Source organism: Herpailurus yagouaroundi, unplaced genomic scaffold (genome assembly GCF_014898765.1).
Source record: "Herpailurus yagouaroundi ecotype Mexico unplaced genomic scaffold, PumYag 140, whole genome shotgun sequence".
NCBI classification, from domain to species: Eukaryota; Metazoa; Chordata; class Mammalia; order Carnivora; family Felidae; genus Herpailurus; species Herpailurus yagouaroundi.
In genome coordinates, this window is record NW_024412395.1 from 55,962,936 (window position 1) to 55,984,203 (window position 21,268).

At 41.2% G+C, this 21,268-nt stretch overlaps 1 protein-coding gene and 1 long non-coding RNA gene across 8 annotated transcripts in view; one reads left to right on the forward strand and one right to left on the reverse strand.

Annotated features, from left to right (window-relative positions):
• ATF2 (activating transcription factor 2) overlaps positions 1-5,552 on the reverse strand; it is an 83,688-nt gene extending 78,136 nt beyond the window's left edge. For 6 of the 7 annotated variants that reach the window (XM_040475441.1, XM_040475443.1, XM_040475440.1 and 3 more), the window contains exon 1: positions 5,402-5,552. The gene's annotated coding sequence lies outside the window, so the exon portion shown is untranslated. The remainder of the gene's footprint in view (positions 1-5,401) is intronic. The other variant, XM_040475446.1, reaches the window with a different exon arrangement.
• Positions 1,686-20,248, forward strand: LOC121030729 (uncharacterized). The gene is made up of 4 exons (XR_005790381.1): positions 1,686-1,697; positions 8,402-8,406; positions 14,582-14,585; positions 19,673-20,248. It is a non-coding gene; the product is annotated as an uncharacterized LOC121030729 (long non-coding RNA).
• The last annotated feature ends 1,020 nt before the right edge of the window (positions 20,249-21,268 follow it).

Here is a 21,268-nt window from a genome sequence, read left to right on the forward strand (position 1 = left end):
TACATCACACATTCCTGGAGGGGGTATGGTAGATTATTATTATTTCTGAATGTACTTTAACAGTAATAATTACCACACCATTTACTAAGTATTCGTTAGTTCCTGACACTGGTTTAAGCATCACATATACATTATTTGAACAAGGCTATAAATTATTACCTTTAAAAATAAGGACAAGGAAGCACAGAGAGTTTATATTATTTGCTGAAGGTGATACAGATGGTAAGTTGGAAGACTCATGACAGTCTCTGGCTCCTAATAATCACGCTAAAATGTTGATTATATACTTACTATATACCAGAAGATGATATTGAGGAAACAAAAACTCAGTCAATTTGGCTATAACATACATATTCTTTATTTCAAGGGTTACCTATATGGAAATAAATGTTATTATGAATTTTAATAACTCATAAATGTATAGGTCAGAAAGTAGCTCATATTAAAACAGCATAAAACACCCAATCTGTAAACCATTAAAAATACATCGAATGTAAGGATTATTGTTACTATACCATTAAATGTTTTGGTTAATTTTTAGAAGTCAGTGAAATGACAGAAAAAAATGAAATATACAGTATCTGTCCCAGCACACAGATCACTGGCAGATAAATAACTACAGACTGAAATGGTCTCCTAAATTAAACTACTAAATAATGCAAGTTATTCCCAGAATTAGTAATAATTCCTAATTAAGCAATCCTACTTTATTAATAAGCATAACTCCAAAGTTGATAAAATCATGATATAGTCTGTGAACTCATATTCTCTTGACAGTGTAAATGTGCTCAACTCTTTGGGGAGGCAAACATTTGGCAATATAGAAACATTTATATCCTCTGACCTAGTAATTTCATTTGAGATTAGTACCGTATGGAAAACAATTCAAAATAAGAAAAAAAGATAAATGCATAGAGATGCTCAATTCAGTGTTAAAATAGAAACTGAAAACAACTATTTTCCTGTTGGGCATTTAAAATTGAGTAAATGTAGAGGTGCCTGGGTGACTCAGTTGGTTGACTGTCCAACTCTTGATTTGGGCTCAGGTCATGATCTCACGGTTCGTGAGTGAGATCAAGCCCTGTGACCCACTGGCTCTGCACTGACAGCATGGAGCCTCCTTAGGATTCTCTCTCCCTCTCTCTTTCCCCTCCTCCTGCTTGTGCATGCATGCACAAGCTCTCTCTCTCAAAATAAATCAACTTAAAAAAATTAAAAAAATAAAATTGAGGAAATGTTAATACTCATTTGGTAAACTATCAGGTAACCATTATATATTACAAAGATTAGACAGTATGGGAAAATGCTAAAGCTAGAAAAGTAAAACTTAAGTGTCAAATTCTGTTAAAACTACAATGTATATGCAGAAATTAGAAGGCAACAAAAGTAATGAAAAGTTATTTATCAGTAGGACACTTGTAATTGATTTTTAGTAACACTATTTTAACTGTTCAATAAACAGAAAAAAACACACTAGCCCACATAACAAGAATTAGAAAAATCAAAGCTATAAAATTGGAATGACAAAGGTTTAGATTCAGGTAGGCAAACTAAAGAACATTTAGGGAATTTGTAAATTAAGGGAGTATTATAAAGATAATGATATACAGGACTAGCCAAATAATCAAAATACTCTTGGTATTTTGCCCACTGGCTTTTTGCCAATTTTAATCATTCCCACCCTTTCTCTTTCCCTAGTAATCTTGTTGAGAATCTCTGTGATAATAAGCTACTACTACCATTGGGAGTGTTTCTATTCCTTGGGTATTAAGACAGGAAAAAAATGGGAATCACTATCTTTGTTAAGATACAGAATGCAGACATGAATGCATAAGTCTAGTCTGGAGAGCATTCTACTTACATCCCTTCTTGTTACAAAAAAAATGTTATTTTTTTATATTATTTTTAAAGTTTTTTAATGTTTACTTATTTTGACAGAGAGAGGGCAAGCAGGGAAGGAGGAGGGAGAGAGAGAGAGAGAAAGAGAGAGAGAGAGAGAGAGAGAGAGAATATCTCAACCAGGTTCCATGCTGCCAGCACAGAGTCTGATGCAGAGCTCGAACACACTAACCATGAGATCATGACCTGAGCAGTTGGATGCTTAACCGACTGAGCCACCTAGGTGCCCACAAAAAATGTTTTTAATCACTGTACTACCACTGCCAAAATTTTGCCAAGAAGAAAAAGCATCACTTAAACATACTTAAAAATGTAAATGAATATACGTTTCAAAACTGTTAAAAAAAGAATAAATGAAAATAGTACATATACATATATCTGTAATTAATATAATACATAACACATTCATAGTAATATATTTAAAATAATTCCAATTATTGTTGGCCTTAAAGATCCACAAACTTCCTTGTATTTTTTTGAAATTATATTTTACTCTTTTTCTTGAGCTTATATATTTACTTCTTTTCTTGAGCTTAAGAAACAGAGCAAAAGAAATGTTTTGTGGGTTTTCCCTTGGACATAAATAGGTGAATACTACTACTAATACCCCCTCATTAAGAATTACATGAGGAGAACATGCAGCAGTTTAGTTACGTTCTTAGTCTCATGGAATAGGTGTGAGTATAGGATAAACACAGAAATACTAAGTTAAACTACTGACTGTAACAAGGCAGATTTGTTGTTTTTCTATAGTACATTTTAATTACAGTGAATTGCTTAACAAACACTTAATGTATTGACTTTTACAAGGATCAGTTGACTATCCAATTGTTTTTCGATGGGTTATTTTTTTTTTTTTAAGTTTATTTTGAGAGAGACAGAGACAGTGTGAGTGGGGGAGGGGCTGAGAGAAAGGGAGAGAGTGAGAATCCCACGCAGGCTATGTGCTACCAGCGCAGAGTCCCATTCGGGGCTTGAACTCATGAAACTCAGAGATCATGACCTGAGCTGAAACCAAGAGTTCCATGCTTAACCGACTGAGGGACCCAGGTGCCCCATATTCAGTGTTTTGTTTTTTTTCTAAGTTTGTTTATTTTTGAGAGAGAGAGAGAGCAAGCAAGCGCACAAGTGGGGGAGGGGCAGAAAGAGGGAGACACAGAATCCTAACTAAGCAGGCTCTAGGCTCTGAGCTGTCAGCACAGAGCGCCCACGGGGCTCTAACTCACAAACCTCAAGATCATGACCTGAGCCGAAGTTAGACGCTCAACGGACTAAGCCACCCAGGTGCCCCTCAGTGGGTTTTTAAAAGACAGACTGTATTATTTGCTCAAGATGACACAGGTTAGATCTACACATTTGCTCTAACATGATCTAACAATTTCATTAATCGGCAGAGAACATATAAATCATTAAACCCAACTTTTTCAAAACACAAAAATTTAGGTAGGCAAAATGTTCATTACTTATTGAGACTTCATACTAGTTGATGTATAGCCTATTATTTTTAAAAATGATATTCAGAAAGCTTTCAAATCCTGACTACCAAGAAAAAGCATTCCTCCAAATTATTTGTTAAAGAGCTGACATAACAACCTTACTTTGTGCTGTTATTTTAATTTTTAAATATGAAACAAATACTCTCAAGTAAATACAGGAATTTCTGGTTTACATATATAATAGATTATGGTATAGTCCCCAAAGATGAAATAAACATTCTAATATGGTTATTTTAAAAAGAACTTCGAGGAAACGCAATCAGGTCGACAGAAGGCATGGGCACCTTAGAAACACACACACACACACACACACACACACACACACACACAGTTCCTGAAAGCTACTTCTTTACTGACAAACACCTACATTCTAAATTACCACAATACATTTTAAATAATTCAAAACTTAATGGCAGTAATCCTCTTAAGCAAGATTAAACATGTTTTAGGAAAGCAGCATAGAGACCACCATAAATTTGTAAGATTCTTACAAATTACAAGGACTAGAATTTCTGACTGTTACTTAATTATTGGTGACCTTGAAGATCCAAGAACATCCTTAACTCTATTTTGTGATCTGCAGAAGGGCATCTCTATTTTTTAACATAACTTTACAATGGTGTTCCTGAAGTTTTGAGGAGTGTTGACAGTGGATTCCTCAAGTCAGTGTAACACATTTAATTACAAGGTGTAATTGCTACCGTATTGGTCTTTCAGGTCACTTAACCCTGTAGGGTTGACTTTTAAACAAGCTTATCACCTTCGTAATTTTGGCACACTAGACTAAGTAAGGTTACACGCTATTTAAAAATTACGCCTGGAAAGGCTATTACTGACAATGTCGGTGGTTTCTTCAAATAGGACAAAAAGTGCACTCAAAGGAACAGTTTTTGTTTTGATTTCAAGTATGTCTATTAAACTCACACATTGTTACTGTTTCCATAATTTAAAATTCCTAAGAAATCACAACTTTCACATTATAGTTTAGGGATTAGTCAATATGCCTAAAGTCCATCAGGTGTACTGCCTTTTACTCCATCATATTCACAGTAGTTTTGCTCTTGGCCTCAACCAGTTTTAAGCTCCCGATTAAGCAGAGGCAGTTTTACACTACCTAAGGACACAAAAATAGTACCCAGCTCCTCCGCCCTCTCCCTCCTCTAGCGTCGGTTCAACGAGCTAACACAGAAAACACTCACTCACTCCCTCTCCCCCTCTCTCGGCCCTGGCCCCTAGGGCATCACTAAAAAGCACAGGTTACCTCCCTACGGAGGTTCTGCAGTCCAAGCAGGGAGGTTAAAAATGGGGGAAAATACCAGAATCAATCTGCACCCACATCTCAGCCCCGCCCCACCAGGAAAAAGGGGGGTGGCGAGAGTGTGAGGGGGCAGAAAGGACAGAAAATGCCCAGACTTCCAGCTCACAGGTTCTCCATACCATTTGTTCCATCATGTTCCACCAAAGGCAGAGACCCTGACCCTATTTTCAGCGGCGCCTCCCGATCCTCCTCCCCGCCACCATCACATACACACGGTCCCCAACGACTGAGTCTTGGGTGGGGAGACCAGAGCCGGCCCTCTCTCCCTGCTAATCCAAGACTAAAGGGGGTCTCCTTGCGCCCCCGGCGGACCCGACCTGCAGCCCAGGGACCTCTGAACTAACCAGAGAAGGGGAAGATAAATCGGGGGGAGGGGTCTAACAGGAGCCGTTATTCCTTTTTCCTCTTCGTTAGGAAAGCGCGCGAGCGGGGAGGGGCCGGAACAACGAACGCCAGTTACCTAACGGTCCCGCCCGGCCGGTCGGGCTCCTGAAGCCGACGCCGCGCGGGCCGCTGAGGTGGCAGAACAGCCACAGTCGCCCCGAGGGCTAGGCACCGAGGCAGGAGCGCCGGAGGTGATGGGAAGCGGGGGGTGGGGACTACGGTGAGCGACGTCGCCATGTTAGTGCCTTCTTTCTCCGTATCCCTACAGTTTCCAGTCCTTCGGCCTTCCCCCATCACTACTCACCTTTCCAGGTCACTAGTTCATGCTTCCTTCGGTCGCCACCGAGGCCCGAGCTCAGCGGTGTTTACAAACTACCCCTGGAGGAAAGGGCTGAACCGCACTTTAAAGGCCACGGGCTCCCACAGGCTTCCGTCCTCTCTCGCGAGATCGGACTGACACCCCTTCCCTTCTCCCCGCCCCACTCCCGGCATCCCCCCCTTTCTTCTCGGCGCCCCTCCCCTCCACCGCACACGCCCCTTCTTGCCTTCTATCTGAAGGAGCGCCTCCGGGTCAGGTGATTTCGTCAGCTTAAAGGGGAAGGGGGCGGGACTTCAGGAGGGCGGGGATGGAGGGGGTGGGAACCAAAGAACACTCGGTGGCGGGTGATTGGACAAAGTGCTCCGAAGGGCGGGAAGCAGGCCTGGAGGGGGCGGGATCGGAGAGCCAAAAGAGAGGAGTCTCCGTAACCTGTGCGGAAGCCTGTGATTGGCGGCTGGCTGCCGACTCGCACGGGTGTGGGGCGCTGGAGCAGGTGGATGTTGGGGTCGAGGGAAGGGTTTGACGGTGTGCGGAGAAGTAAGGTGAACTCTGGAAAAGGCTGCGAGTGGCGGGAGAGAAAGCGCGATGAGTCCTCTGAGCTCCGCCACGGGAGCCCGGTATTTTTGTCGCTGTCACTTCCCGGCCCTGGGTAGGAAGGCAGGCAGAACGTTAGAGAGGCGCGCGCCTAAACCCATTTTGCTGCTACTCTGAAGTCTGAGAGAGGGTGTCTCCGTTAAGCTGGGGTTTGGAAGAGGCGGAGTTTGCCTCAAAGTATCCCCAAGGCCCAAAGCGGGAAAGCAAGAGAAGTCCGTTTTGAAAGCAAGAGAAAAAAAAAAGCCTGTACTTTGGATGGCGTTTGGTCGAATTTTACTAAACTGTAACTGAAGTTGATTCTTCTGGCTCCTAAACGCCTGGTACAATGTAGGATGTTAGTATATAATTATATCTAAATAACTTAGCAAAAGAAATACAGTGCCCTCCACTATATAACCGTAAGTGAAAACAGTGCACAGAATTGTTTATAAGAGAAAAATCGGGGGCGCCTGCGTGGGTCAGTCGATTAAGCGTCCGACTTCAGCTCGGGGTCATGATCTCCCGGTTGGTGAGTTTGAGCCCCACGTTGGGCTCTGTGCTCACAGCTCAGAGCCTGGAGTCTTCTTCAGATTCTGTGTCTCTCTCTGCCCCTCTCCTGCTTGTGTGCGTGCTCTCTCTCTCTGTCTCAAAGAAAAAATAAACATTAAAAAATGTAAAAAAAAAAAAAATCTTCCATGCTGTGGTGTATTCTATTTTATCAATTTCACTGAGTACCGATTTTAAATATATCAACTTTAGGGACACCTGGGTGGCTCAGTCGGTTAAGCGTCAGACTTTAGCTCCGGTCCTGACGATCTCACAGTTTGTGAGTTTGAGGCCCCACATGGGGCTCTCTGTTGTCAGTGCAGAGCCCGCTTTGGATCCTCTGTCTCCCTCTCTCTCTCCCCCTCCATCGCTAATGCTCTCCCTCTCTCTCTCTTTACCCCCTCCTTCAAAAATAAATAAACATTAAAAAATAAATATATCAACTTTATTAGAAATAATTTCAAACCTTTAAAATATCAGCATCTGCTTATTAACATTTCAAGAGGACCAAAGGACACCAAATTGGAATATGGAATAGAAATGGCTCTCTACCCATAGTACTATCCTACTGCCCACTAGGTTGCTACAGTGACAAAGAAATGTCCGTCAAACTTTGAAAGAAGCTGTTTAAAAAAGGGTGCCGGAGGAAGACAGTTTGATTCACATGAGGGACAAAAGAGACCATACTTACTGCTCTGCAACTGACACAGATACACTCCTAAAAACACAAAGAAGTATAGTGCTGAAAATATTTTTTTTCAAAAAAATTTTTTTTGAGCAGCAGGCAAAAGTTTATTAGAGTATAAGATTAGAAAGAAAGAATAGTAGGAAAGCTCTCTTTACAGAGAGGGGACATTCGAAAGTGAATGCCCCTGAAAATATTTTTTTAATGTTGCTCTGTGATTCTCTATACAACTTAAATATCTCAATGTCAGGTGTGGGGATATTGATTGTTCAAGAAACATACACTGGCACAAGTTGAAAAGTATGATGAGGGGCTCCTGCAAAAAAACTTGCATCAACTTTTTAAAAACCAGTTGTTTTTCAGTGCCTTTCAGTGTCATCTATTACGTTATTTCTAGTCTATAACAAATTATGAATAAAGCTTTGTGTTAATATAAAATGTACTCTCAAACATCCAAACCAAACTGAAACGGAAATTATTGGAAAATTGTGCAGTATTGTATTTGAAAGTTACACTTGCAGTTCAATAATGGTATCTGACATAAAAATGAAATCCTGATGGCACTGAACCTTTTAACGGGTTTCTTTCTGGCCTATGGACATATATGTGAGCCAACTCACTCTTCTTTTGAAACTCATTTCATTATTCAAGAGACCAGAAAGAAGCCACTGTTTACCTTCTCAAGTTAAAATGAAAGTACTATCCCTATCTAGTAACAGTCACATTGTCCTAGTGTTAATGTAGTGTAGCACTCGTCACATCAGTTAAACCCCAGCAGCTCAGACTACTGAACATGAATATGATGATGGACAAAATGTGCAATTAACAAATGACAAATTGTTAGGTCAAGTATATATTCACTACAATGGTGCTTCTCTCCATGTCTCAAAATGGCTAATAATGTCTAATGTGAGAAAAAGAACTATAAATGTTATGACATTTCAAAAGAACTTTGCGTCAATTAGAGTAGCGTTTTAAAAACAATGATTTCCATTCACATGTCAAAAATTCGAAATTCTTTTCTCTGGTTTTGATTCATTTTCAATTGGCAGTAGGTTTGGTTTTAAATTTCTCCTCCTCATCCAGTCTGTTGTCAAGTAATTATCTACATAATGCACTAGAGGAACATGTTAATTTAAAACTTTTTTTTAATGTTTATTTTTTGAGAGAGACAGACAGAGCACGAGTGGGGGAGGGGAAGAGAGAGAGAGAGACACAGAATCTGAAGTAGGCTCCAGACTCTGAGCTGTCAGCACAGAGCCTGACATGGGGCTCGAACCCACGAACTGTGAGATCATGACCAGAGCTGAAGTCGGATGCTCAACCCCTGAGCCACCCAGGCGCCCTATGGAACATGTTATTTTAAAGAAAGTCTTTCAGGAGTCCTCATAGACAAGAGAAGAATATTTAGTAATACAAATAGTACTCTGCTCTGTTGGAGAATGCAGTTTTAGCTACTTTTTTTTTTTAATTTTTTTTTAACGTTTATTTATTTTTGAGACAGAGACAGAGCATGAAAGGGGGAGGGTCAGAGAGAGAGGGAGACACAGAATCTGAAACAGGCTCCAGGCTCTGAGCAGTCAGCACAGAGCCCGACACGGGGCTCGAACTCACGGACCGTGAGATCGTGACCTGAGCCGAAGTCGGCCGCTTAACCGACTGAGCCACCCAGGCGCCCCTACTTTTCTTTTTTAAAAAAGTAAACTTAAGGTGCGAAAAAATAAAGCAGCTCACAGGAAGAAAACAGGTGGAAAAGATGCAAATCTGTTCCATATGCATGTTGGCAACCTTCTAGTTAGAAAGTGTCTTACTTTAATCTACATATTTGTAGCTCCACCACATTTCATGTAATATAGCTTTTCTACAAATGAAAAAAACATTCAGCTTAGACAAAACGAATGTAGTTACGACTTTTAATTCTGATCCTGTGAACTTGTAAGTCTCACTATATCTTAATAAAATGCTTTGCTTTTCAGTTCTTTTTCTCATTGTCATTCCTCAAGCTCCCCTGACAGCCCGAAAATTCTCTACAATCTTCTCTTTTGCAAACGCAGGAAGTCTGTTCTGGACCCCTTCTTCACCTGTCTTATCATTCCAAACATGCATCTACCCAACTTACTCCTAAGAGAGTTGGTAAGGACCTGGTAAACCTCCTTTAAGAACCCAACATGACTTCTGAGTAAAATTGGTATCCCTTAGATACAAGAGGCTATTTGAAGAAAACTACTTCTATTGTAGAAATGCCCATTATTAAATACTGCAAGAAATAACGGGGGCCTCTCAATGCTCTCAAAACCTTCCAATGCCCAGAATGTGGTATTTCTGCCTTGTTCAGAAGACGTGGTTGTTAATCCATTAATCTGTTGTTATTCTTAAAAATTCAACTAAAACCCTGCTCAAGTAGTATATAAATATACTAACATAGAAATATACAGATCTGTATATATGAAAAATAAGGTGAAAAGGAAGATTCAATTCATAAAGACATAGTTTCTGTTTGTAGCTAAACAAAACATAGCATATTCCAGGATGTCCCTTATGTCTGTCTTGAACTCAGAGAAAAAGCCTCTGTGTTTTCACAGGTATCCTCAAGATATAGCCCAGTACAGAAAGATGAGATGAGGACACCGTGACCCGAGACATTTTGGTTGATTCTTTTGGTAGCTTCTATCTCCAGACGGATCTTCTTTCCCTTCCTCTGACAACCCAGGGCTTTCCTGCACATCCTCGAAATTGCCTATGCTATAGTTAACCTTTCAGCATCTGTTCTCATAATGGAAATATCCATTCAGAACATTTCAAGTACAAGGTGGGGGGGGGGGTCATTGTCCACTTCCCACCCTCAATGTCTCACAAGAATTTGTAATTAATTGTGTGTGGCATTGTGAAGAAAAAAAAAATTAGAGGGCTGTCTTTACCTTCAAATCATACTTTAGCTTAAGCCAGCCTCAATGAGATCAGCCCAAAGACAGAGAATGGAATTTAAGGCCCTTGTTTCCATCCTTCATATCAATGCCTCCTCCCACCTCTCTTCTCATCCCACTCACTAGAAAGAGGGCTTGTCTGGGAATGCAAGCTGGTGCAGCCACTCTGGAAAACAGTATGGAGGTTCCTCAAAAAACTAAACATAGAACTACCCTACGACCCAGCAATTGCACTACTAGGTATTTATCCAAGGGATACAGGTGTGCTGTTTCGAAGGGACACATGCACCCCCATGTTTAGAGCAGCACTATCAACAATAGCCAAAGTATGGAAAGAGCCCAAATGTCCATCGATGGATGAATGGATAAAGAAGATGTGGTCTATATATACAATGGAGTATTACTCGGCAATCAAAAAGGATGAAATCTTGCCATTTGCAACTACGTGGATGGAACTGGAGGGGATTATGCTAAGTGAAATTAGAGAAAGACAAATATCATATGACTTCACTCACATGAGGACTTTAAGAGACAAAACAGATGAACATAAGGGAAAGGAAACAAAAATAATATAAAAACAGGGAGGGGGACAAAACATAAGAGACTCAAATGTGGAGAACAAACTGAGGGTTATGGGAGGGATTGTGGGAGGGGGGATGGGCTAAATGGGTAAGGGGCACTAAGGAATCTACTCCTGAAATCATTGTTGCACTATATGCTAATTTGGATGTAAATTTAAAAATAAATAAATAAAATTAAGTAGAAAAAGAAAAGAAAAGAAAGAGGGCTTGTCATCGTTATATTCAGCTTTCCACACACTATTAAGTTACCAATACAAGTAGATAGAACCACTTCTAGGATAAAGATTTTTTTTTTTTAATTTTTTTTCAACGTTTATTTATTTTTGGGACAGAGAGAGACAGAGCATGAACGGGGGAGGGTCAGAGAGAGAGGGAGACACAGAATCAGAAGCAGGCTCCAGGCTCCGAGCCATCAGCCCAGAGCCTGACGCGGGGCTCGAACTCACGGAGCGCGAGATCGTGACCTGCTGAAGTCGGATGCTTAACCGACTGCGCCACCCAGGCGCCCCTAGGATAAAGATTTTTGTCTGCCATTCCAGTGTCTACCCTTGATGACTCGCCATAACTAGTCTGTCACCCTGAGGCCCACCTAGTACCAAAGCTATGAATTCCTTATGCCAGAGACCAGAAAGTCTTGGTCATATGGACCCTCCTAGGCCCTTAGATTAATACTTTGCTCTTTTCAGTTGCATTCTCACCTTGGACACAGCCTCTTAGGGTAACGATCAACCTAATGCTCTGTTTCTATACTTTATTACTCATAAAGCATCAATATTTATTGAGCATGAACATGCCAGACACTGTTCCTGGCCCTGCTGCTACAACTGTCAACAAGACAAAGCCCCTTAGGGAGATTTTCATGGGGGAGGAGAGTCGCGGCACATACATAAACCGTGTGACCATTTAAAGAATAGTAAGTGCGGGGCGCCTGGGTGGCGCAGTCGGTTAAGCGTCCGACTTCAGCCAGGTCACGATCTCGCGGTCCGGGAGTTCGAGCCCCGCGTCAGGCTCTGGGCTGATGGCTCAGAGCCTGGAGCCTGCTTCCGATTCTGTGTCTCCCTCTCTCTCTGCCCCTCCCCCGTTCATGCTCTGTCTCTCTCTGTCCCAAAAATAAATAAACGTTGAAAAAAAAAAAAAAAGAATAGTAAGTGCTGTGGAGAAAATAAGGCAGGAATGTGATAACGTGCAGTATTATAAGCTTATTCTTTTTGTACGACTCCTGGGGTCTTGAGAGCTAAAGATGTTTTGGATATCTCTAGAGAGGTAGGTAAATACTTTGAACTGTCCTTTAGATAGAGGAAGTCTTGAGGGAATCATACTGAGCTGTCCAGCATCTGAGACACTCAGCCAAACTACATTAACCCTTGGACAAAGCAAACTCTGGGATTCTCATGTCAGAGGAGCAGATCCTGGAATCTCCACGGCTGGGAAATGCTGACTAAATGCTTTTGTTGAAAAGTAGCCACTGCCAACAACCATGGGTCCTCTTAGGAGTCTCTGCCAAGATCAGCAGTAGGATGCTAGCTCATGCTAATAGTAGAACAATCAAAAGCCCTTGGATTTACGAGTCTCCATTGATCTTAGGTCAATTCTTTTCAGTATTTAAGCTCCCTTGAAAAAAGAAGCTCTAAGTTACTAAACATCTAGGAGGAGATAGATTACTTGCATCATTTGAGAAAGCAGTGCAGATTCTTACTCGGAACATGGGCCAATTTTTACAGACTATAAATAGATTGATAGCTGAAGGGAAGTAACCTAGGGATACAGGGTTACCTTCAACTTACAAAACTGACATTTCTATAAAGTTGTAAGTGAAAGGTCATATTGGAGCCTGTTTTCTCACTGACAGACCAGTCAGGGAGATTCAGTACCCTTCACTCCATAACAACATGTTAACATAAATAACATGTTCTTTTTTTTTGAAAAAGAACTATACTTAAAAAAAAAAAAAAGAAAAATAACTATAGTTTCCAAAGCAAAAATAGAAGAATGGCATTGTTTTCATTTTTGTAAATAATTAAGTCACACTTAATCTACTTCTGTATTTGACCTGTTGCAATATGTTGTTTTGGTTGAAGTGTTTAATGGCAATCTAGCCTCACGTAGCTGTGCAAGCGGCAAAGGGAAGACCTTGTGAAACCCCTTAAAGAAAGGTTCTAGGGGCCCTCAGAAGTTTTCAGACCACACTTTGAGAATCACTGGATTAGCAGTACATTCCAGGAAGAAAGGGGTGGCGGGGGGGGGGGGGGACTACCCAATTAATGAGTTGACAACTTTTTGAAAGATAAGGAGTCTGAGCTAAGGCATATGGGGGACTGCAGTATTCTAGACCAGTACTCTCAAAGCTTAATGTATATACAAATCACCTGGGATCTTGTTAAAATTCAGATTCTGGTTTAGAAGATCTGGTGTGAAGCTCCAGAACCTATATCTCCGACAAGCTCCCAAGTGATGCGAACGCTGCTGACCCCTGGACGTCACACTTTGAGCAGCAGTGCTGCATATATCATGATATACACATCACCAGAAAGCCTTTAACAAAATGCACTGCTGAGCTTGTGTATATGTATGTGTGGTGAAGGAGGAGGGTAGGATAAGGGTGGGTGGAGGGAAAAGAGGAGTATAAATAAAGCCATGTTATCTACTTTCCAAAAAATCTGTAAAAACGATGATATTGCTTATAAATCCTATACTGTCACAAGTTTCGACTGCTACGTATCAGCTATCTCTACATCAAAGCCAGCTAAGGCACAATGTTGCTATTGGCAGAGACAGTCTAACTGCCTTGTCTGTTGAGGCAGAGGAGGGTGGTGCTGGATCTGGAAAAAATAATAATTTCTGGCCGTAGTAATGTAAAGTATTGGGCAAGTAATTGACGGACGATGTATTGAGGTCTTAAGTCCAGAATATTATCAACAGAATAATACCATGAAATTACTAAATTAATATATGCTCGGCATGTAGAACATTCAACAACTCATAATTTCGTGTGTAGAAATCACATATTTTAAAAGCCTTTGCAGAGGATAGTACTGAAACAACACATACCATCCTCTCCCAAACACTTAACACCCAAACCTAACCACATTGGCTAAAAGTGCCAAATAGAATTTAAAACTTACTGAAGAACTATGAATATATATATATATATATGTACACATTTTCAAATCATATTTCCCACTTATCTACAATCCTTCCTTAAACTTCAGTGACATTCATTTTTTTTTAAGTTTATTTGTATTTATTTTGAGAGAGAGAGAGCAAGCCAGGAAGTGGGAGAGAGAGAGAGAGAGAGAGAGAGAGAGAGAGAGAGAGAGAATCCCAGGAAGGCTCTGCACTGTCAGCACAGAGCCCAGTGCGGGGCTTGAACCCACAAACCATGAGATCATGACCTGAGCTGAAGGCAGACGCTTAATGGACTGAGCCACCCAGGCATGCGGGCATTCATTTCTACCTAACTTTAGCTGCTCAGCAAATTTTTTTTTCATTCATTGGACCTACTTACCTTCAAGAGCTTGCACTCTGAAGTTCTTTAAATTTCTTTTTTTTAATTTTTTTTCAATGTTTATTTTTTATTTTTGGGACAGAGAGAGACAGAGCATGAACGGGGGAGGGGCAGAGAGAGAGGAAGACACAGAATCGGAAACAGGCTCCAGGCTCTGAGCCATCAGCCCAGAGCCTGACGCGGGGCTCGAACTCCCGGACCGCGAGATCGTGACCTAGCTGAAGTCGGACGCTTAACCGACTGCGCCACCCAGGCGCCCCTGAAGTTCTTTAAATTTCTTGTCTATTTGTTGGCTCTTACTGAAATGGATCTTCCGCTGTTTTGTACCCTCCGGGCCCTTGACTGTTCTAGCGCTGTTTTATTTTCATAAAATACACATAACAAAATTTACCATCGTAACCATTTTCAGTTTATGTTTCAGTGATATTAAATACATTCCTAATGTTGTGCAGCCAGCATTACCATCCATGTCCATAGCTCTTCATTTTGTGAAACTGAAACTCCATACCTGTTAAACTGGAACCCCTCCCCTTTCTCCTTCCCCCAGCCCCTAGCAACCACCATTCTACTTTCTGTCTCAATGATTTTGACTACTCTACCTAAGTGGAATCATACAGTATTTTGTCTTTTTATGACAGGTTTAGTTCACTTAGTATGATGCCCTCATGGTTTATCGACATTGTAGCCTGTGTCAGAATTTCTCTGCTTTTAAGGCTAAAAAATATTCCATTGTATGCATATACCACATTTTGTTTATCCAGTCATCCATTGATGGACACTTGGGTTGCTGCCATATTTAGCTATTGCGAATAATGCTGCTATGAACATGTGTACAAATATCTCTTCAAAACCTTGCTTTCAGTTCTTTGGGGTACATACCCATCAGCGGAATTGTTGGATCTCATGGTAATTCTATTGGTAACATTTTGAGGAACTACCATACTGTTTTCCACAGCAGCTGCACCATTTTACCTTCCTCCCAACAGTGCACAAGAGTTCCAATTTCCCCACATCCTTGCCAATGCCCGTTTCTTGTTTTGTTTTTAGAATAGCCATACTATAGGGTGTGAGATGGTATCTCACTGTAGCTTTGATTTGCATTTCCCTTATTATTCGTAATGGTGAGCATCTTTTCGTGTACTGGGCAATGGGGGGCAGAGTTAAGACGGCAGAGAAGTAAATAGGGGGACTGGGATTTTCCTCCTCCCTCGGATACAGCTGTGTTGAGGCCAGCTTACTTGGAACACCCAGGAAATCGATCTGTGGAGTGGCACAAAGATCTCCACAGTTGGAGGGAGACAGCATGGTGGTATCGAGGTGTGTGTATGTGAATTGGGGGAGAAAAAAAAACGGTGTAGGCACAGAGGGGAGGGAACCCCTTCTATGGAAAGACAAAAGGGTGAGAAAGGGAGAGAAAGGGTGTGAAATTGCCCTATTGAGTTAGCACAAGAGGCAAACCTCTCCAGACCACCGACTGGGGAACGAGAAATAGGGAGGGTGCCAGTTTCTATTTTGCAAACAGCCTTAGGAGCTGAAACTCGGAGGTTTCAAAAGTGCGCGACTTTCTCCGGAGGGAAGGCCAGTCTGTGCGCGTGTGCTGGCTGGCAGGGGAAGGAGCCGCTCAGGGCATGGTAGCGATCTCAGGGGTGCCCTAGGAGAGAGCAGTCTCCTCCCAGTGCTGTGAACCCCTGCATGTGCCAGCCAAAGAAAGCCCTTTCATCAGCAGAGCTGAGTGACGCTGCACCAGGAAAGGGTCCAGTCGGTGCAGGGTCCTTTAAGACTTTGGGTTTTGAATCCCAGCCGAGCACCTAGGAGGCGGGGGAGGACTGTGGAGCAGGGCTAGCCGGCCACCCATGTTACTCTGTGAGGGCTGAGGGCTGCCTGAACAGTGTGGTTCGAGACACCCGGTCAGTGGAGGAGAGATCGGGGTGTCGCCATTCTTCTCCCCAACACCAGCATGGTGGGACTGGGAGAGCAACACAGAGGCCCCCCCGGGGGAAGTGGGACCCGCTTACACCTGAGCCCTCCCTTCCCTGTGTGGCAAACTGCTTATCTACTGGAGCTGACTGACCCCCGATACAGCCTGCCTCTCTCCGCCAGGCCCGCACAGCCACTGGTCCCAGGCACCAACAGACGAACTGTTAATTTTTTGTTTTTCTTTGTGTTTGTCTTCTTTTTCTTTCTGCCCTCTTATTTTTTTTCTTTTGGAACCAGGCTTATAGTTTCTGATTTGTTTTTGGCCAATTCTTATTTTATATTTACATCTATCTATATCTACATCTCTCTCTATATTATATATAGATGTAGGTCTATAGATATAAAATAGATATAGAAATGTATCTATGTATAATTTTTTGTTTGCTTGTTTGATCAGGCGTTTTTACTCTCTTCTTTTTACACTTTTTTCTATCTCTTCTTTATTTTCCTTTCTCTTTCTCTGGATTTAGCCTTATAGTTGTTTGTTTGTTTTTTTTTTTTTTTTGTTTGTTTGTTTTTTTTTTTTTTTATTCTGGTTGGTCTTCTTTTCTCCCCTTTCGTTTTTCTCTTTTATGGGATCAGGCTCCTCCCCTCCTTCTTTCCTTTTTTTCCAGGGTTACTTCAACGAACAAATCAAAGCACACCTGGTTGAAGGTCCAAACACTCACTACTGCAAGCAAGAAGGAGCTTTGCAGAGAGGACTGACCAGTGAGATAGAACAGCCAAAACACAACAACAGACTGTCTGCAACATACACCAAGAACGCTTCCTGAAGCGCTAGGCCCTGGACAGTATATGGCCCCTTTTTAATATAGTAGTTCAGGTGCAGGGATATAACAAGCTATTAAAATACACATAAGACAGAAAGTTACCCAAAATGACAACATGGAAGAATTCTCCTCAAAAGAAAACTTGGGAAGAAATGACAGCCAGAAAATCGCTCAAAACAGATACAAGCAATATATAAGAACAAGAATTTAGAATAACAGTCATAAGACTAATAGCTGGGCTTGAAAACAACATAGAAGACAGCAGAGAAGCTCTTGCTGCAGAGATCAAAGATCTAAGAACTAGTCGTGATGAATTAAGAATGTACAAATGAGATGCAAAATAAACTATATACAGTGACAGCAAGGATGGAAGAAGCAGAGGAGGGAATAGGTGAAATAGAAGATAAAATAGGTGGTAAATGATGAATCTGACAAAAAAGAGGGAAAGGAAATTACTAGATCACAAGGGGGAGAATTAAGAGAGCTGAGTGATTCCATGAAACGTAACAATATCCATATTAGAGGAGTTCCAGAAGGAGAAGAGTGAGAGAAAGGGACAGAAGGTTTATTTGAACAAATTATAGCTGAGAACTTCCCTAATCTGGGGAAGGAAGCAGACATCCAAGTCCAGAAGGCACAGAGAACTCCCTTCAAATCAACAAAAACAGGTTAACACCATGACATATCAGTGAAACTGGCAAAATACAAAGATAAAGAGAATTCTGAAAGCAGCTAGGGACAAATGGTCCTTAACCTATAAGGGTAGACACATAAGGGTAGTAACAGATCTGCCCACTGAAACTAGGCAGGCCAGAAGGGAGTGGCAGGAAATGTTCAATGTGCTGAATAGGAAAAATACGCAGCCAAGAATCCTTTATCCAGCAAGGCTGTCATTCAGAATAGGAGAGATAAAGGCTTTCCTAGACAAACACAAACTAAAGGAGTTCATGATCACTAAACCAGCCCTGCATGACTACAAAGCAAAGACTATAAAAGGACCAGAGACATGGCCACAAACATGGAAATCTACAGATAACACAATGGCACTAAATCCGTATCTTTCAACAATCATTCTGAATGTAAATGGATTAAATGCCTCAATCAAGACATAGGGTATCAGAATGGATAAAAAAAAAACAAAAACAAAAACCCACGATCCATCTATGTGCTGCCTACAAGAGACTCATTTTAGACCTGAGGACAACGTGCAGACTGAAAATGAGTAGATGGAGAACCATCTATCATGCTAACAGATGTCAAAAGAAAGCTGGAGTAGCCATACTTATATGAGACAAACTAGATTTTATTTTATTGTTTTAAATGTTTATTTATTTCTGAAGGAGAGACAGAGAAACAGAGCATGAGCAGGGCAGGAGCAGAAAGACAGGGAAACACAGAATCCGAAGCAGGCTTCAGGCTCTGAGCAGTCAGCAAAGAGCCTGATGCAGGGCTCGTCAGCATAGAGCCTGATGCAGGGCTCGAACCCACGAACTGTGAGATCATGACCGGCGCCGAAGTCCGCTACTTAACCAACTGAGCCAGCCACCCAGGCACCCCAGACAAACTAGATTTTAAAATAAAGACTGTAACAAGAGATGAAGAAGGGCATTATATCATAATTAAGGGGTCTATCCATCAAGAAGAGCTAACAATTGTAAATGTTTATGCCCCAATGTGGGAGTATCCAACATATAAATCAATTAGTCACAAACATAAACTTATTGATAATACCATAATTGTAGTGACTTTAATACTCCACTTAACAACAATGGACAGATCATCTAGGCAGAAAAATCAATAAGGAAACAACGGCTCTAAATGACACTGATATTGGACCACATGGACTTAACAGATATAGTCAGAACTTTTCATCCTAAAGCAGAATATACATTCTTCTTGAATGCACATGGAACAGTCTCCAAAATAGATCACATACTAGGTCACAAAACAGCCCTCAACAAATACAGAAAGATTGAGATCATACCATGCATATTTTCAGATCACACAACCATGTACTGGTTACCCATCTGAATATCTTCCTCAGAGATATGGCAATTTAAGTCCTTTGAACATTTTAAAATTGTGTTGTGTTTTTATTGAGTTTTAGGACTTCTCTATATATTGTGGATATTGTTAAGCCCTTATCAAATACAGGATTTGCAAATGTTTTCACCCATTTTGTATGATGTCTTTTTACTCTGTTGACTGTGTCTTTTACTGCACAAAATTTTAAATTTTCATCTTAAATTTATCTAATTTTGTTATTTTGTTGCCTTTCTTTGGTGTCATATCCAAGAAGCTATTGCCAAATCCAGCGTCCTGAAGCTTTTGCCTATTCTTCATTTTTGGAAAGTGTTTGTTTATTTAGAGAGTGAGCTCGTGTGCTTGTGCACGTGAACACGAGTGGGGGAAGGGCAGAGAGAGAGAGGGAGACAGAGAATCCCAAGCAGCCTCCTGCTGTCAGCGCAGAGCCCAAGGAGGGGCTCAATCTCAGGAACCATGAGATCATGACCTGGGCCGAAATCAAGAGTCAGATGCTTAACTGACTGGGCCACCCAGGCAACCTGCCTTGTTTTCTTCTGAGAGCTTTGTAATTTTAGGTCTTGTATTTAAGTCTTTGATCCATTTTGAGTTAATTTTTGTATATGTTGTTAGATGGGGGTCCAACTTCATTCTTTTGCATGTGGATATCCAGTTTCCGAGGTCCCCATTTGTTGAAAAGTCGATCATTTCCCCATTGAATGGTCTTGGCACTCTTACCAAAATTGGGACTTATTGGACTATATATGCAAAGATTCATTTCTGGGCTGTCTATCCAATTGGTCTACTCTTTCCTTATGCCATTAACACTCTTGATTATTGCAGCTTTGTGCTGTTTCAGTATAAGGAAGTTCATGTATCACTTTTTAAACTTACTCTACCTCTTCCTTTAGTTCTTTCATCATCTCTGAGATGGTTGTTTTAAAGTCTTCATCTAGATATCTGCTATCAGGTCTTTTTCAGGGACAGTCTATTTTCCCTTTGAACGGGCGCTACTTTCCTGTTTTTAGAATGCCTTGTGATTTTTTTGTTGCAAACTAGATATCTGAATAATGTGGTATCTCTGGCAGATTATTCTTCTTTCCTAGGGTTTTTTTTTTTTTTTAATTGTTGTAAATGATCTCTGTGCCAAGGATTAGCCTGATGTGTAAACTTACTGTTTTCTCAGGTCTTTTCTGAGCCTGTGCCTTTTCTTGGACACGAGTGATCACTTTCAACTTTTCCCTGTATATACAGTTGTTTTTGAATGTCCTAGTCTTTAGTGTCTGGCTCCCAAAAGGGGAAAGAGAAAAAAGGGTGGAAATGAATACCAGCTCTTTAAATCCCCTGAAGTCACTTCAGTTGGGAGTGGAGAGGGGCTTGTAACAATTAAGGGCGGTACAGCAACAATGGCCACCTTCGTCTTTATCTGTACCTCTGTAATCAGAAGTAGCAATCTGTGATAAAAGCATTGATGACCAGTATTTGGAGGGCAGGGTTCATTTTGCTTACCCTGGCTCCTGTAAGCTGTGTGTAAGCTGCTCCAGGAAGATGTACATAGTGGCCTGCCCTGGGGCTGGGGCTGAGGGTTAGCAGCTGCTACTCTATGAAGACCTGAAATTGAAATTAACCCCAATTTACAGTCCAAGCCTTCCTTTGGAAGTTGCAAGCCATTAATAGACCAGAGTTCCAAAACAGTTCTATTAGATAGGACAGTACAATTGCTGTGTAGGTGGTGAAGATTCTTGGTGCTTCCTACTCCATCTTTCCAGAATCCCCTTGACCAGCCTCTTTTATTCCACCTTGTCACTATTGTGGCTCTACTCATTCCTTACCCAGTTTGAAGCTCATAGGTCGGCCTGTTGAACAATGTGCTGGCTTGCTGTTGCTTAGAGCCCCTTCGACCTGTCATTTCTTCTTGTCAGTAACCAGACTTGAATAATCCTCACTGCTCTTTATGAGTTTGTGTTAACAAACTTTTCAATATTACTGGGTAGTCATAAAGTGAGGTTAACGAGGTTCATTACCAACTCAGGTAACTATCGGGAGCTGGGTTCTTACTGCTGCTCTGCACTGCTTTTATTCAAATCTACTCCATACCAAACACCATTCCTTTCCTCTTTTCAAGCCCACAAGGCTATCTGTAAAATTATACTTCCATTTTTTGCTTTAAATTCTATAACAAAACAGTTTCTCCCAAATCAGCTTTTCCTTTGTCATCCCTTACAAAAAAAAAAAAAAAAAAAAAAAAAAAAAAGGAAAAAAAAAAAAA